Source organism: Lactuca virosa, chromosome 1 (genome assembly GCF_052849685.1).
Source record: "Lactuca virosa cultivar CGN04683 chromosome 1, Lactuca_virosa_CGN04683_v6, whole genome shotgun sequence".
Lineage (NCBI taxonomy): Eukaryota > Viridiplantae > Streptophyta > Magnoliopsida > Asterales > Asteraceae > Lactuca > Lactuca virosa.
Genome location: NC_136426.1, coordinates 152,742,684 through 152,756,418, shown reverse-complemented (window position 1 = coordinate 152,756,418; position 13,735 = coordinate 152,742,684).

Here is a 13,735-nt window from a genome sequence, read left to right as displayed (position 1 = left end):
CATGGATAAGAACACATACACCATAAAATCTAAGGGTCATAAGGTTTCTCTCCGATTCATGAAAATGATGGTGAGGAAACACTTCCACCAAGTAGATTTGAAGCAGATGGCAAAAGGTCTAAACAATTGAGACTATGATTACGGCATCCCTTTTCATAGTTCTGAAATTTTTTAGACACACATGCATGCTATCTAAGGAAAGGTGTATGATTTTGATAAAGTTTTATCAAAGCATCTCGTATCAGAAATCTGAACTTTGGTAAGAAAGTCAATAAAGTATTGATTTCTAGAAGTCCAGCTGATTTCTGAGTATATGTCAAAGCTAGTGGGAGCATAAGTGTTATGCTAATAATCATCATGTTAGTGGGAGCATGATAATTATTGTTAGTGTTGCAAGTTAGCAATGTTAATTATAGAAAACAAAAGTTTCAATTCGTGAGGCTGCAGGGATTAAAAAAGTTGTTTTGCTATAATTAAGGGAGAGGATATACTTCATTTCAGTTCTAAAGGTTTAGATTGAGACCTTAATCATCCTTAGTCAAGAATATATATATATGAATTTCATGTTGGATTGGTTCAACTTAAGGAAATTCTATATATTGCGTTCTCAAAATTCGATTATGATTACGACATCCCTCTTCATAGTCAAATTTTGAAAACATGGCAAATAAAAAATATTGTAGCAAAAAACTGGTCTAGAATCATGTCTTTATGTGAGACATCATGAATCGTGTACCATTTGCTTTGGGTACAGGATCGATTGCATGTGCTATAATATTTGTCATTTCTAAATTTTTCCAAATGCCCAGAGGCATTAAGAAGGGAAAAGGTCTAGAATTGGATATGACTAAAATGATTAAGCAATTGTCGAGGACAATCTGAGGTTTACCAAAGATTGGTTGCTCAGGGACAGTTGGAAGTATAGTGCTAATTTTGGAAGGACCATATTGACATATTCTGAAAAGAGGCATCTCTTATTCAGAAGTGATAGTCAAAATGAGAATATGGAGTTGTCTCCATAGGTGGAAGTTATCTGTGTAAGATTAGAAAACTTAATGCAAGAAGCATGTCCAAAGCAATGTACTTTGAATATGAGACTTAGTTTCCATGGAGTTGATCTCCATTGGAATACCTTATAATGACTGTTGACAAGTCTTTGTGACTTTGTACATATTCATTACAGGAGGGTCAGTGCATATAAGTTTAAAATCTAAACAGATTTTGATAAATGATAGGAATTTGAAATTCTCACATTTTTCGATAAGGATTTGGGAGTGTGAAATTAGAATCATTGAAATTATCTTCAATTGGTTTATTTCACAAAGTAAGGATCATAGACAAACATAGAGTGCATACTTGGTGTATGGCAAAGCTATTGTTTAAGAAAAACATAGTGTACATGCTTGGAGCATGGGACAACTAGTGTTTTTAATTCAAGTATAAAGTTGATAAAACCGAAACAATGAATAATGAGTAATCAGTATGCTGATAAATAAAAGTGTTTATTTATATTCATAGGGTTTGATACCATATTTGATTCATTTATTCTTGTGTTTCAGTTTGCATGTTTTGACTTCCAGAATAACTAAGTCGCTCTTCCTGAATGATTAAGTTATTCAAACCATCCACAGTCGGTCATATGTTGGAAGTAGATATGAATCAAGACTGTCATGGGTTGGTTTGTAGAGGTCCAAGTTGGTGGACAAAGTGGTGCTACAACACTCATGAGTGCTCATAAGTTCTGAGTATTGGATTCAACCCGCGCTCATTTGAATCACTTCATGGATTTTATCACGAGTGATCATGAGACGATAATATCTTATATTCTTCAAACCTAGAGATATGAGTTGTTACTATGAGTTGGTTATACATTGATTGCACGAAAACACATTTGGTAACTCGATGTTATAAAATGTGCCTTTGTGTATGATTCAACAAGTAGTAGAACAAGCCATATGAGTCGAAGTTTATCCATTCCTTTTACCTTCGGGATAAAAGCGATATTTATGGGCCACTCGATGATTTAGAGATGACACATGTGAGTGCTTGGCCAAGCCAGGACTGATTTGATTTGTTCAATCAGTCAGTCATCATAAATCGAAAATCGGGAAACAACAAATGGACAGAGAGAATGATTATAATCCATGTCTCAGTCCATATGATATCTAGAATGGAGGAATATATGATCCCTTATCTAATGGACAAGTCATTGACAGAGGTCAGAGTTTATTGACAAGATCAGAGTTCGACAGCGGCTTTAAGAGCTACGATTGCCAGTTGGTTTTTGAAGTCATACTCAATAATAGTTTTAGACTTATCCAAGTGGGAGACTGTTGGATTAATGTCTAAGTCCATAACTATACTTGGTATGTACTTGACCCAACCCGACATGGTCCATTTGGGTTGCACTTCACCGACACAATTTATATGGATAGTCTTTTGAGAATAGTATATTTATGATTTATATTAATATATTATAAGTTCTAATATATTAATATATAATCATATTATTTAATTAGTATTGATCAAGAATTAATTTATAATTAATTAAGTGATCAAAAGGAACTAATTAAATATGGACTCTTAGATATATATATGTGTAGTGGGCCAAGTTCATTTAGGTTGGGCTAAGTCTTCATGGATAGTCCATGGAGCTTTAACCCATGGATCCTAGGAAATGAAAGGTCACAGGTATTAGGGTTTAACCCTAATCCTCCAGACTATATAAAGGGTCTTATGGTTCATGAAATTAGGCTAGTGGCTAGTGTGGATACACTAAAGAGGGCAATAACCGATTTCATAGTGTGAGCCAAGTATCCATATTCTCTAAAGGCTTTCCAAGGTGTTTTGGTGATTTGTGATTCCACTTGAGGCTTCCACACTATTGGGGCTAAGCTCTTAAAGCTTGAAGACATCAAGCTACATCAAAAGGTATGTCATCTAACTAGAACTTTATAGTATAGGTGCTTCATAATATGCTAGTTAGGATGAAACCTTGGAATATTTAATATTTGTATGTATAATAGAGAAAACATAGATCCAAGGTTTATAGGGTTGCATGTACACCATAGGAGTGTTAGAATGCTGAAAACCTAACATATATAAGACTAAAACACTAATTTCAAGCTAGAAATGGAGATCTAAGTCATTACATAGACTATGGTTGCATAAAGGTGGCAACTTTGAGCCTCTAGAGCTCAATAGAACCCAGATCTGAAGTATCTACATCCCCAAGAGTTCAAATCTCGGAATAGCCTTGGAAATGGCCCCAAAACTCACAATATTCATGCTAGAGGAGAGATCTAATTGAATAATAGCCAAGGTATAAGCTTTATACCTTTATGAAGACAACAATAAATCCTTAGCTCTGGATCTCCAACCCACCTTCTGCAACTCCAAGATTTTGCTTCCTTCTTCAAGCTTAAGATCACACAAAAATGGCAAGAAAAACTTAAGAACACTCAATAGCTACTTAGGGTTTCGAGATCAGGGAGTGGAGGTAATGGAGGCTGGGGTGGAGACCCATAATGTTGCTTAAATAGGGTGCAAACCCTAAGGATTAGGGTTTCCTCTTGATGGACCTACTCGCCGAGTCCATTCCCGACTCGTCGAGTAGTCCACTTAAAACCCCGCGATCAAGCTGGCATCTACTTGACGAGTTAGGGCTACCAACTCGTCGAGTAGCTCTTATAAAATGAGCAATTAATGGACTAAATACGTACCAAGAACGGGGTGTTACATGTATTCTTTGTTTCTGATTTAGAAGTGGCCTGACTTCTAAAATAAAGTTCTTCGGATTATCCCAAATCTCCTTTCGTGATACCCCAGGCTATAGGGTCGAAATCACATATTTTGGAAAATGATTGCAATCATGATCCAAGAAATATCCAAGTATATTGATATTATTAAGACCCCAAAATTCTAACATTGGAATTGTTGTGGCATTTGGAATTGTGAATAATAGCTAGCAACACCATCCATTTGTAGCCGGTAAGGTGGTGGTGTTGTCGGATCGTAACCGAAAAGTGCGAACGGGTTGGAAGTGTAACAACCCGTTATTTTTCAAGTCAAACCCTTTAAATAAAATTCGAGTTTTATTTATTTTGTTAAGATCATAAGGTTTAAATATGATTTAAATTATATAAATGATGTTTTTATATAATTATTTGAAAGTAAAATGCATTTAAAAGTCAAAACTTTTCCCTTAGAACTGAGAACCATCACACCGAAAACCTCTTTTCGGCCGAAAACCCTCAGACCGCAAACTCGTCGGACCGAAAACTCCCTTCCGACCTAAAACCCACCCGATATATATGGTTTCACTCGAAAACATAGTCATTTTCTCACTTTTCCAACCGAAAACACACTCATTTTGCTCTCAAGTATCATACAAGAATCTTCATATCTTCAAGAAAAATCCTTCAAATCTTCATAATTTTCACCAAGAACACCAAGAACAATATTCAAATCTTCAAGCTGTCCGAAAACTGCTTGGACCGAGAACTCACTCCTGACCGAGAACACCTTAAGACCGAGAACTTGGTTCTCAGTTGAGGTTTTAAGACCGAAATCAAGGATTTCGGTGAAGGATAGACCGAAAACCCTTATCAACACTTCAATCAATCCTCGGTAGTTTTTGTAAGAAATTCCTTACATAAATTAAGTATTGTCTAACACTTTAATTAATTATTTCGCTAATTTAAATACGATTACATGTTTAAATATTATTAGGATATCTTATTTCCACGTACGCTAGCCCGAGGATCATCTCTGCAGTTTCGCTATCTGAACACGAACACGTACTAGAGGTGAGTTCATACCCCTACGTTTTCACTATTTTTCAATGTTTTAGGGGGGAATAGAAGCAAAGCACAAGGAATTGTGTGTTAGCTTTCAAACGATTTCAAACCACTTGCAACTAATTCAAAACCGTTTTAACTACTGCATTGTATCAAAATATATTTTTATTATATTATTGACCCTTTTGTAACATGTTGAGCAAAAGGGTGATTTCACAAATCTTGTATTTCCGATTTATACACACTATTAAAATGCAAGGGTTTTCAGTTCATTACAGAACATACATACAAACTATAATAGGTATAGTTTGGGGAACGCTACACTATTTTGCTAAGTTCAATAAACGATACAAGAGCATACATTTAAACTATAATAGGTATAGTTTGGGAAAGACTACACTATTTTACAAGCTCAAGGAACACTATACAGAAACCAGTATATAAACTATAATAGGCATAGTTTATGGAACACTACTCTATTTCAGTAATTCAAGGAGACACTACTAAAATAATTATTTAAGTATAATTATTTTACATTACAAAGTACACTACTACAAGGTAATAATACAGTTTCAAGTACAAGAGAACACTACTACACTACACGAAAACTAGTTAATAAAGGGTTGTGAGGCACTACTTCGGGGTACCCATCAGGGTACCGGTTCAAGTCCTATAAATTATAACCAGAGTCTCTTGGAGGGAGAGCGTGAATTTGTGTTTAGATCTGTATGGGACTGCCAATCCCGCACCTGAGCTGCTTGCAACAGCTAGGCCGGCAGGTTTGGGTGACATATGTCATAACATTCCGACGCCTGAAGAACGTCGTAGAGGCCACTAGTCATTTTAGCATGGTTATATGGAACTCAAAATAGTATTAACTAAAACATTTGTTTATGGGATTAACACTACTTAAAAGGTTTTATTTTAATTAATAAAACTACAGTACATTACATTACATTACAGCTGGTGGATTCCAGACACTCATACAAAATGTTTTATTTTAAATAATGAAACTACAGTACATTACATTACACTACAGCTGGTGGATTCCAGACACTCATACAAAAGGTTTTATGTTAAATAATAAAACTACAGTACACTATTTTAGACTACAGCTGGTGGATTCCAGGCATTCATACAAGAAGGTTTTCATACAAACAGTACTAGAGACACTACTACAATACACTACTTTTCTTGTACATAGTACACTAGTACAATATACAATCTCAAGAAAACATTCACGGTATAGTTTTATTTATTAATAAGACTACAAATTACTATTTTAGAGTACAAATTACTATTTCAAAGTACAGTTTACTATTTAAGAGTACAGTAACAAACTTACATTTTGCTCTTAAGTCCTAAGAGTACATTTCATTCACTAAAGAAAATATTGGATTTTTTGGAAGTACACTATAACATTATCATGAACAAAGACAAGCTTACCATCTCAAAAACATACTTATGAACTCACCAACTTAAATGTTGATACACTTTCAAAACCACTGGTATTCTCAGGGAACCGGTAGACAGGTACACCCACAGGTTTTGTGAACACGGACCTTTTAGAGTCGCGTCTTTTATACTTTTGCTATACACTTTTGATGTCATACAAATTATGTATTGAACAGATGTAAATACTATATTCTATTAATGTAATGGTTGTGTTTTCTTTGATTAATATTATGCAATTATTGTGATACTGTACATGACGTCCTCCGCCCCCGAACGTTTCCGCCGTTCCGATTTGGGGGTGTGACAGGAAGAATTTTGGTTTGGAGCATTTTGCATGGAAGAGTTTGGCTTGTTGGAAGATATTTTGATTAAAAAGAGTGTAAATTTGTAATGTGTTGGAAGAATGGTATGTATATATAATGGTAAATTTATTTAAAAAAAAAGAAAGAAAATAAAAAACTAACCGTTGCCAACATTCGGATATGCTTCCAACGGTCACAATTCAAACATTTTATCCCCGGTGAGTTCTTACCGTCGGTAGTATACCGACGGTAAATATGTGTGTGAGGTGCGGTGTTTACCGTCGGTGAAGCTGGCCACGTAGGCTTACCGACGGTGTAATCTGTCACACCCCCAAACCAAGGATGGCGGAAATGTCCGGGGGTGGAGGACTTCATGTATAGTATCATAACAATAATTGTAATAGTAATTCAAGCAAACACAACCAACATATATATAATTGAAAAAGTTACATCATTGTATGAATTACATGTTTACGAATCAATTACAATATGTTGACAAAATATGAAATAGTAGACGCCTTAGCATCCCATCCTCAAAAGCACTTGGTTACCTGTTTAATGATTTCCTGAGAATACAAGTTGTTTGAAAAAGTGTCAACACAAAGGTTGGTGAGTTCATAAGCTTTTGTTTGGTATTATTAAAAGCCTTTCGTTTGTAAAAGTAGTATTTGTTTTAGAAAAATCCAATATTTTCCTTAAAATGTATATGTAGTCTTAAATCCAAAGACCGAAATGTATAACTAACTTTTATTACTTATAATAAATAATGCAAGTTTAAATCGACATAAACTCGTTTGATTTTAGTGAAATCCCCATAAATTCTATGTTTGTTAATACCACATGTGAGTTATTATAACCATGCTATGACCTAGTTGGCCTGAAACGACGTTCTTCAGGCGTCGGAAATGTTATGACATTTGTCACCCCAGACCTGTCGGTCTAGCTGTTGCATGCAGCTAAGGTGTGGGTTTGTCAGACCCAATATAGATCTATACACAAGTATCACGCTCTCCCTCGAGGAGACTCTGGTTATAATACAGGACTTATTTGTAAATTGAATCGAATGTCTCACAGAAGTCATTAACGAATTTACGTGTAGTGTAATGAAAACTTGGTACCGTATGACCGTACCTTGCTTAATGAAAATATCCTTTGTATAAATGTACCCTTTTTAAATGTATGTGTTATGTAATGTTTCATAAAGTCATTAACGGAATTACGTGTTATGAAAACTTGGTACCGTATGGCCGTACCTTGCTTAATGAAAATATCCTTTGTATAAATCTACCCTTTTTAAATGTATGTATTATGTAATGTATCATAAACTATACCTATTATAGTTTATCAACCAAGGGTAGTACGTAGTAATGTATGCAAACTGTATTCAAAATAGTTTATTAAATGTTTGAATGTATCGGTTGTACTTTGATTATAATCACTTGTTATTCTTTATATTTTATATGTCCAAATCCATTTGTAAACTGATGTGTGTCTAAATATTAAGATAAAATGTCATATATTGCAATAACATATAATCACATAAAGATATACACCTTGCTCAACATGTTACAAGGTGAAATGAAATTGACAGCAACTTTTTGTTGTATACAGTTTCTGTTACTGTTCTTAGAAAATTTATAGAAAAATCATCATAGCTCTAAATCCAAATCTGTAAATTCTGAGAGTTTGGAATATGAGTCTAGTTTGTTCGTAAATTTTATCATGATTTTTAGTGATCTCTAACAGAGGTGAAAATGTTCATAATCACAGACTGGTCCGGGTTTGCATCTGAAATGATAGGCCGTTTTGTAAAAATCACCATAAATTGTAGAAAAATCATATGGAGATGTGCAAGTAGCCATTTTAAAGCTAAGAGTTTGAACTACTTGCACCTGGAACAGTTTTGAAAACTAAAATATTTAAGTTGACCAAAACAGTCCGTGATCGAAGTTCATCTTTTCTAATGTAATCTGATAGAAAAAGTTTAATTGTGTTCTTGATGATTTTACTTGTATTCCCCCCTTAAAACTTAAGAAAAACATGTAAATGTAGGGGTATGAACTCACCTTATGTGGTTTCAGTAGATGAAAGTGAGATAGAGGAAGTGTTCAACCCAAGAACACTAAGAAGATGTCTTGATGATTCGAGAATCTAACACCGAATAAGATGGAATTTGTGTAAGATATCAATGATTTGAGTAGAATGGAGTTTAATAATTATGTGAATGATGAAGATACTTACTAATTGAAGAAAGAAATCCCTGGAGAAAGCCTTGAAGTTCTTGAAGTTGAGAGAAAAGATGAGAGAATTTTGGAGAGTGTTCTTGGTTGCTAAGTGTAGAATGAAAGGGCTTTTAAGGAGAATGAGGAGAGAGGACCAATCCTCCAGCTCTTAGAACGTGGGAAGAGCTGGAGATAGGGTGTAAAGGTCCACTAAGGTGACAAGGAGTAGTGGGAAAGAGTGGCTGATCATAGAGTGAGGTGGTGGTGGCTTGCTTTTGTCATAAAATAAGGAAAAACAAATATTCCCTCAATAATTAGTCCAACCACCAATTCTTTTAATACATTTTTATAAAAACCCTGGAGATTTATATATTTTGGGGCCTTAGTTTATAAAATAAAGTTTTGGGTGAAAATCCCACGTTAAAATAATGAAAAACGGAGTTAAAACGAAGTTGTAGTCGAAAAACCGGTAAAAAGGGGCCGTCTGCGAGACCTCTCGGATGGGGGCCGAGACTTCGGACCCTCGCATGCGAGGCTGCTGTCTGATGGCTTCGGATTCAGTCTCCTGAGAGGCTTCAGCTTCGGTCCTGATGAGAGGCTTCGGATCCGAGGCCTCGGATGAGAGGCTTCAGTCCTGAAGCTTCGGTTCCAGGTCCTTAAGGCTATTTTACCCGTTTTTACCCCGTTTCAAGCGATTTTTGACCCGGTTAAGGGTCGATATGACCCAAATGATTACAAAAAGTTAAAGTAACTTTTGAGAGAGATTTGGGAGAGATTTCAAATAGAAAGAGATAGAGTGAAAACGATTTAGAGAGGTTTCGTTTGTGATTAATTTGAGTGTCCGGCTTCACAACGCAAGGTTCGTAAACCCTGTTAAACTGTGTTTTAGTGTCGTACACACTCCCGATGAGTGTGCAATAATGTTTTATCGTTTTGGTTCAATGTTTACTTAGGAAATTCAACACACGAACTTTCCAAATGATGTTTCTCTCATTAAGATATTGCATTGTACAGTAATTACATAGTGTAAACCCTAATATACAAGGGTTAATTGAGTCGATTGGTTTTGACTTGTTGACTTTGTTTGACTTTGACTTGACTCAATTTTGACGGTTGTCACATCATCCCCCCGTTAGAAGGAATTTCGTCCCGAAATTTGCATTTGACTGGGACATCAAGAGTTTGGGAAAAGATGTGGGTATTTTTGTTTCATTTGATCTTCGCGTTCCCAGGTGAACTCAGGCCCTCGTTTAGCGTTCCAACGGACCTTCACGATGGGAATACGACTTTGTTTCGTTCGTTTGACTTCCCGATCCATGATTTCGACTGGTTCCTCCACGAAGTGGAGATTTTCGTTAACTTCGATTTCGTCGAGTGGTATTACGAGTGTCTCATCAGACAAACACTTCTTTAGGTTCGACACATGAAATGTGGGATGTACTTTGTCGAGTTCCTGTGGTAATCGAAGTTTGTATGCTACTGGCCCAATCCTAACAAGGATTTCGAATGGCCCGATGTACCTTGGATTTAATTTCCCGCGTTTGCCGAATCGTATCATTCCTTTCCAAGGGGAAACATTTAGTAGTACATGATCACCCACCTGAAATTCCAAGGGTTTGTGTTGTTTGTCTGCGTAATTCTTTTGCCGATCTCGAGACTCTTTTCCCTTATGATTTCAGGGCCAGTGAGGGTGCTATTAGAGACTTGCCCTCTAGCTAGCTGTGTATCCCCCACCTCAGCCCAACACAGGGGTGATCTGCATTTGCGACCGTAAAGAGCTTCGAATGGAGCGACTTTGATGCTAGTATGATAGCTGTTATTGTAGGAGAATTCAATAAGCGGTAGATGGGTATCCCATGCTTTACCGAAGTCTATCACACAAGCTCTTAACATGTCTTCAAACGTTTGAATGGTTCGTTCGCTCTGTCCATCGGTTTTTGGGTGGTAGGCCGTACTCATGTCAAGCCTAGTTCCCAATGATTTTTGTAGAGACTGCCAAAACCGTGAGGTAAATCTACTATCTCTATCGGAGATAATGGATATCGGCACACCATGGAGTCGTACAATCTCTTTGATGTAGGTTCTAGTCAGCTTCTCCATCTTGTCGGTTTCTTTTATCGGTAGGAAGTGTGCTGATTTGGTCAATCTGTCTACGATTACCCATATGGTGTCAAGCCCGCCCGATGTCTTAGGCATCTTGGTGATGAAGTCCATGGTTATTCGTTCCCACTTCCACTCAGGTATATCCGGCTGTTGTAATAGCCCGGATGGTTTCTGGTATTCGATTTTGACCTTGGCACAAGTCAGACGCTTGCTCACATAGGTAGCAATCTCAGCTTTCATGTTCGGCCACCAGTATAATTTCTTGAGGTCCAGATACATCTTATCTGACCCGGGATGGATGGAATATAGAGTCTTGTGTGCTTCATTCATGACGACGTCTCAGAGTCCACCGAACTTCGGTGTCTAAATCTGGTTCATGATATAACGTGCTCCATCATCCTTGACTTCTAAGTTTTTATCCATTCCCCTTAATGTCTCTCCTGCCACCTTTTCTGGTTTCAAAGCTTCCAGTTGAGCTTCCTTGATTTGTATGGTCAGGTGGGAATGGATTGTCATTGTTAAGGATTTTACTCGGCGGCCCGAGTACTCCTTCCTGCTTAGAGCATCGGCCACTACATTGGCCTTGCCCGGATGATAACGAATTTCACACTCGTAGTCATTCATCAACTCTACCCATCTCCTCTGTCGCATGTTGAGCTCTTTCTGATTGAGGATATGCTGAAGACTTTTGTGATCAGTGAAGATAGTGCATTTCGTGCCGTAGAGGTAGTGTCTCCAGATCTTCAAAGCGAATACTACTGCTCCTAATTCCAGGTCGTGCGTAGTATAATTAACCTCGTGCGTCTTAAGCTGTCTTGATGCATACGCGATAACCTTCCCTCTCTGCATGAGCACACATCCGAGGCCTTGATTCGAAGCATCACAGTATACTACGAAGTCTTCGGTTCCCTCTGGGAGAGACAAGATCGGTGCTCTGCACAGGGCTTGTTTTAACATTTGGAAAGCAGCTTCTTGTTTCCAAGTATATGACCGTTTGTAAAAGTTTCACACATACTAATTTAGTTGGGACATAAGTAATATATTTATGTTTTAAAAAGATCTTTATCGGTTACTTCATTAGTTGCAAAGTGCATACCAGTCATATGTGATTAAGATATAATAGTCCTTCGAATAGATGACCCTAACTCCAAGACCACAACCAAACAAGGACAGGAAGTGAAACAAAGATACATATATTCTAAGTCTATAGCATCTTAGTTACATATGACCTTAGCGTATCCACTTAGCAGCTATTGATCTATAAATAAAGACCTATTTAATTCTCAGATAATTTATTATAGTAACACAAAATACTCCTATAGTATTTGTAAATGTTTAGTTTTGAGTTCTTAAAGTATCCTTTGCAGTGTGTTATTAGGTTTGTTAGATTTGTTGCCCATCCTGACCATCCCCCGGTATATGCAAGTCAATTCCCGGACAGATATAGTTGATCAGGCTATATCCTTCCCAGACTTAATCCACATATACTAAGGCATACTCAAAATGTTCAACTCTTCTTCTTTTGCTTTATGTTTTTGCTAGTTATGATACCATGCGAGCATGTAATGTATGTATGTATACTTTAATCAAGAAAATCATTTATTTTCTAAAAGTATATTTATTTGAAAAATGCACAAATCAGAGACTATTAGTCCCAATTGTGTTTATAGTTTGTATATCTTATGTGGTTTGATATACTTAATTCACTATAAACTGTACTCTGATACCAATCTGTCACACCCCCAAACCAAGGATGGCGGAAATGTCCGGGGGTGGAGGACTTCATGTATAGTATCATAACAACAATTGTAATAGTAATTCAAGCAAACACAACCAACATATATATAATTGAAAAAGTTACATCATTGTATGGATTACATGTTTACGAATCAATTACAATATGTTGACAAAATATGAAATAGTAGACGCCTTAGCGTCCCATCCTCAAAAGCACTTGGTTACATGTTTAATGATTTCTTGAGAATACAAGTTGTTTGAAAAAGTGTCAACACAAAGGTTGGTGAGTTCATAAGCTTTTGTTTGGTATTATTAAAAGCCTTTCGTTTGTAAAAGTAGTATTTGTTTTAGAAAAATCCAATATTTTCCTTAAAATGTATATGTAGTCTTAAATCCAAAGACCGAAATGTATAAGTAACTTTTCTTACTTATAATAAATAATGCAAGTTTAAATCGACATAAACTCGTTTGATTTTAGTGAAATCCCCGTAAATTCTATGTTTGTTAATACCACATGTGAGTTATTATAACCATGCTATGACCTAGTTGGCCTGAAACGACGTTCTTCAGGCGTCGGAAATGTTATGACATTTGTCACCCCAGACCTATCGGTCTAGCTGTTGTATGCAGCTAAGGTGTGGGTTTGTCAGACCCAATATAGATCTATACACAAGTATCACGCTCTCCCTCGAGGAGACTCTGGTTATAATACAGGACTTATTTGTAAATTGAATCGAATGTCTCACAGAAGTCATTAACGAATTTACGTGTAGTGTAATGAAAACTTGGTACCGTATGGCCGTACCTTGCTTAATGAAAATATCCTTTGTACAAATGTACCCTTTTTAAATGTATGTCTTATGTAATGTTTCATAAAGTCATTAACGGAATTACGTGTTATGAAAACTTGGTACCGTATGACCGTACCTTGCTTAATGAAAATATCCTTTGTATAAATGTACCCTTTTTAAATGTATGTATTATGTAATGTATCATAAACTATACCTATTATAGTTTATCAACCAAGGGTAGTACGTAGTAATGTATGCAAACTGTATTCAAAATAGTTTATTAAATGTTTGAATGTATCGGTTGTACTTTGATTATAATCACTTGT